The following is a 5,933-nucleotide window of genomic DNA, read 5'->3' on the forward strand; positions in this document are numbered from 1 at the left end:
TACCTGATGCTACCAAAAATCGTACCTGAGCAATTTCGAGCTTGACGACTTATGACGAGCACGAACGTGTTCTTCCGGTACCTGAAACAAAGGCGTCGAGGTGTGTCCTCATCGCCCCTCCGATGCTTAAGTTAGAATATGTGCGTGAGGCTATGGACTGAAAATTGTATAAAAAGAGTACCTGAATGATGAGGTGAAACCATGTATTTATAGTGTTAGGTGGTTGAATCCTATTAGGTTTGAACAATTGGGGAATCTTCATCCCGTAGAATCCTATCGGAGGTGGATGTTTGACATGCATAACAAGTGCGGGATCAGTACAAGTCTAACAACAATAAACTCCTCTTACATCTAGAAGTCTTGTAGGATATCAAGTGTTACACATCACTGTTCGTAGGAGGACGTGGTATCGTTGAGGTAAAAAAGCATGAGGACACGAACCTCGAGGACTCCACTTCCCGACCTCATGGTATGACTAGGAGAGAGGTCGAGGATATAGCAAATGTCCTCGGGAATACCGACGAATATATTTTTGCCTACTGGGTCGGGGAGTCATCAGGAATAAGTGGTCGAGATAAACAGATGGAGCATATCACTGGCCCCCGTGCATCCATGCTCGAGGTTTGAGTGTGGGATGCATAGGTGAAAATCGCCCTCGTGTAAAGAAACCCGAGGTCTAGTTCAGAGATGACATCAACCCTAAAGTGAAAGGCGGTTTAACTTTGGTTGCCCCGATGAGTGACACGTGTCCAGATCCAACGGTCCAAGCCGGACGACCCTTGGGTTTCCCACTGGAGTTTATAAATACCCCAGTCGCTTTCCATTTCTTACCATTTTACCTCTCTGTAAATTTTTCGGAATCCTCGAGCTTGGGCATTTTGTGGGTTTGGGTCGTCGATATTAAGGTAAGAGATCGAGAACTTTAAGCTTTATTATTTAAGAACACTTCTGGTAGGATGTCTAGTGAGTCTACCTCGTCGTCATCCTCTGGGTCGAGGACAACCCCAGAGAGTTTAGGTAGGTAGGTCGATAATCCCTGTAGCCATCCCTATTTACGCACAACCCCGAGCAGAAGATAACTCGACGCTTTTAACATATCCTGACCAACCCTGTACACTTAAGGAGCACCTGGCCATATCGACGGCTAGAGAACATGGCATAATGCCGAGCTGTGACATTCGAGTGCCCGGGGTAGGGGATAGGATGGCTATAGCTCGGGATGGGGAGTTCGTGATTTTTAGGGATTCTTTGAAAGGGGGATTTAGGTGGCCCCTGCATCCGTTTTTTATGTCTTTATTGGTCGAGCATAACATGAGCCCGGGGCAATTAGTGCCAAATGGGTGGAGGATGCTCGCCTATTTCTTCATCGCCTGTAGATACCTAGTCATTACACCATATCTCGACCTATGTAGAATGGTCTTTGACCTTAAACAGTTGCCCCAGTATACATGCTTTGCCTACCTTTCTACCCGGGGAGGTTTTAGAATCCCGAAGATGCCCAGCTCCTTAAAAGGGTGGAAGGAGAAATGGTTCTACGTGATTCCTCAGGATATCGACCTTCCATTCAAGTCTCGATGGGGATTTCCAGATACGTCGAGGTTTTGTGAGGGTCAGGCATACTTTGAGAGTCTAGAGAGGGACAGGCAGATGTTAGAAAATCTCGAGCCTCTGGTGTTTGATATGGACGACATCCTCGGGGATGACGTTCTCGATCGTGCAGACATTAAAGGCATCGAGGGTAGGACATGTACATTTTTTCTTAAATTTTTGCTTATTTATATGCTTGTTTCTAATATATCGTCGATATTTTGCAGCAATGACTTTCGATCCAACTGCTTTGCGACAGGCCGTGCAGTCAAAGTCGAGGGCTCCTCAAATTCGAACTCCTGGGCAAAAAAGGGGGAAAAAGAGGCCTCGAGCTTCGGGGCCAGAGCAATAGAAAAGAAGCGGGGCAGGAGAGTCCTCGAGGCGCAGAAGCACGTCGCCTGGAGGCAACACTCCTCGATCTATTCCATCTCGATCTCTTCCGCCTCCTCGGGAGCACACAGTAGTGGATCTCGACGAGGATAATGTTCCCTCGGGCACTGAACACGTCGAGAATACAGGGCAATCATACTTGATGTCGGGCCTTGTCGACAAATACCGACAAAGGCTTGGGTATGAAGAGGCCGGCAAGGACCTCGAGTCACTTATATTCCAAGTGAACTACGATTATAAAATTTATGGTCTTTTTATATCGAGGTTATAGCTCATGATAAATGTGTTTGCAGGCTTTGAGTATAGCTCGAGGTGGCTTACTCAGGGGAATGGATGATTCCCGGAGGGTGATCGAGCTCCAGGAGGCAGTAGAAGCTCGAGATAAGAGAGTAACTGACCTCGAGGCTGAGCGTGATCTTGCGAAGATCGAGCTTCGAAAGGCTCGTGATGAGATAGGCCTCGTGAAAGACGAGGCAGAAGAATTGAAGACAGAGCTCGAGAAGCTAAAGAAATCCCTCGAGGCCAGGGTGGCTGAAGCTCGGGATGAAGCTGTTGAGGAATTCCAGAAGTCCGAGGATTTCAACAAGCTGAAAGGCGACTATGCAATGGGCTCATATTTCCATGGCCTTAAGGAGGCTCGAGCATTTCTTCGGTCGAAGCCCGATGCGAAACCCGAGGAGCTGAAGGCAATCCCGGAGATTGCTGGAGACCTCGAGCTATCGGATTCAGAAGAGGGTACCCTCGACGATGAAGGGGTCGACCTTGATGATGACCTCGAGGATGGTCAGGAGAGCCCTGGGGTCTAGATGTAGTTAGTTTTTACTCGAGCATCATTTGTAACGTTTTTGTCGCCAGCTAAATCCGACAGTTTTTATCGAGCACTTATTAATACAATATGCATGTTCGATATTATTTGGCCCGAGCTTTTACTTGAGTTAATCTTTACTGCTTTTCGATATATTATGCTCGATGATATTATAACGACGATTTTATATTATTTATGATCGACGATTCAAATATTAGATGTTTACGCCTTCTATTATCGACGATCATGATTTACGAACATCTATGGCGACGATATAAATAGATGCGAAAAATGTCTTTCGAATATTAATATTATTCTCGACGATATACCGACAACAATGTCTTTCGAATATTAATATCGATGGTACGCAACTAATATCGACGATAAATTTTGAGGAAACTCAATGTAATTCTCGTGTTCTTCCAATTTTTACTGTATCGAGGATCATTCACCTTGCCTCAAGGCAATGCTTTTACTTGTCGAGGACAAGGCTAGGAGTGCTTGCTTGAGGGCAAGGCTTATATTGCTTGTCGAGGACAAGGCTTTGAGTGCTTGCTCGAGGGCAAGGCTTATATTGCTTGTCGAGGACAAGGCTTGGAGTGCTTGTTCGAGGGCAAGGCTTATATTGCTTGCTCGAGGGCAAGGCTTTGAGTGTTTTCTGGATGCAAAATTAACGACGGGGTTGTTATACCCGAGGCTTGAATTTTTTAATTCTTCGGGCTGGACTTGGATTTATATCGTATCCAAGCTGCCTATGTACCCAAACGAGATCAAGCCGAACGTAGTTCATTACAAAAGAGAATTGAAAACATTCATGGGCACGCAGGCCCGCCAAACTAAAAATAAAATGCAAGGGCACGCAGGCCCGAAGAACTAAAAATAATATTCAGAAGAACTAAAATAAAATCTCCGATATGACGTCGGGAATGTTACTTGTAATATATTTTCAGATTATCGGCGTTCCAAGGCCTTGGAAGAGGTCTACCCGAGGCATCCTTTAGGCTGTAAGACCCTCTTCTGATTTGCCGTATGACTTCGAATGGTCCTTCCCAAATTGGCCCGAGCTTTCCGGGAGCATGACCAACAGCTTCGGCCTTCCTCAGCACGAGGTCTCTAGCCCTGAACCTCCGAGATCTGACCCAGTTATTAAAATGCCTTGCCACTCTGCTTTGGTAAGAGGCTACTCTTAGTGCTGCTTGTTCGCGAACCTCCTCAAGGAGGTCCAAATGTTCTGTTGTACGTTCCAGAGAGTCGGGCATCATTCTCAGGCTGGGAAGACTGATTTCAACTGGGATGGTGGCCTCAATGCCAAATGCTAGCATGAAGGGGGTTTTACCCGTCGTAGTTTTATGCGAAGTTCTGTACGTCCAGAGTATTGAGGGGAGCTCGTCGGACCAAGAGCCTTTGGCATCCCCGAGTCTTGTCCGGCGGTCTTGCAAAATAATCCGATTTGTGACCTCGGCTAGACCATTGCTCTGAGGGTGCGAAACTGATGTGAGTCGATGGTCAATCCCTAGGTTGGTGCAAAAACTTCTGAATTGAGCATTGTCAAATTGTCGTCCCTTATCAGTTATGAGGTCCTTTGGTATTCCGAACCGACAAACAATAGATTTCCATACAAAAGCTCTAACTTTAGGCTCCGAAATTATTGCCAAAGGTTCTGCTTCTGCCCACTTCGTGAAGTATTCTACTGCTACTGCCACAAACTTTAATTGTCCTCTTGCCACCGGAAAAGGCCCGAGGATATCAATTCCCCACTTCTCAAAAGGGGCCGAACATGTTAGGGTTGTGAGGTCCTCAGCTGGAGAATGGATGACGTTGGCAAACCTCTGGCATTTGTCGCATTTTCTGACATATTTCGAGGCATCTTTCTTCATGGTGGGCCAGTAGTACCCATACCTTATAAGCTTGAAGGCCAAGGCCCGAGCTCCTTGGTGATTCCCACATACACCTTCATGAACTTCAGCTAGAGCTCGGGATGATTCTGAGGGTTTAAGGCATCTGAGATATGGAAGTGTGAAACTTCATCGGAATAGTACTCCTCCAATCATGCAGTACCTAGATGCCCGAGATCTTATACTCCTCGACAATCTGGGGTCCTCAGGTAGATTTCCATTATTTATGAACTCTGCAATTGGGTCCATCCATGACGGCTCATGATCAATGTCCATGACTCCAACTCCCTGAGTGATACTAGGCTCCATTACCAATTTCATGTGGACTGTCCTCTCTAGCCCATCGATTCCCATGAATACCAGTCTAGATAATGCATCAGCTTTACCGTTATCAGCCCGCGGAATTTTTATGATTTCGCAACTCTTGAATTGTCGCTGGAGATCATGGACTTTTAGACAATACAAACTCATCTTTTCCACCTTCCTTTCAAACGTACCTTCTATCTGGCCGACCACAAGCTGAGAATCGCTGAAAATTTTAACATGCTCGAGCTCAAGATTTCGGGCGAGCTTAATGGCGATAATGACAACCTCATATTCGGCCTCGTTGTTGGTAGCTTCAAACTCAAACCTGAGTGCGCATTGAATATCCACGATTTTGTCAGGGCTCGTGATGATAACCCCGGCTCCGGAACCTGACGAGTTGGATGCTCCATCAACAAAGATGTTCCAAGTGTCTGAAATATGATTTTCCGAGTTATCCCCTGGCCCCCGAGGCCTTGGGATGAGTTCTGCAATAAAGTCAGCCAAGGCCTGCGCCTTGATAGATGGTCGGGATTTATACTCGATGTCAAATTCTCCTAGTTCAATTGCCCACTTTAGTAACCTACCGGAAACGTCGGGTTTTTGTAATATATGCTTAAGGGGTTGATTAGTGAGCACAACTATGGGGTGAGACTGAAAATATTGTCTGAGCTTCCGTGCTGCCACAACCAATGCAAGAGCAAGCTGTTCTGCCAAAGTATATCTTGTCTCCGCATCGAGCAAGACCTTACTGACGTAGTAAATGGGTTGCTGGGCTTTGTTAACTTCTTTCACTAGCACGCCACTTACTGCATTCTGGGATACGGCCAAGTATAAATACTGAGTATCACCATGCTCGGGTTTAGTGAGGATAGGAGGAGATGCCATCGTTTCCTTAAATTCGTAAAAAGCCCTTTCACATTCCTCATCCCATTCAAAATTTCGATTTTCCC

Source organism: Olea europaea, chromosome 12, assembly GCF_002742605.1.
Source record: "Olea europaea var. sylvestris chromosome 12, O_europaea_v1, whole genome shotgun sequence".
Classification (NCBI taxonomy): Eukaryota; Viridiplantae; Streptophyta; class Magnoliopsida; order Lamiales; family Oleaceae; genus Olea; species Olea europaea.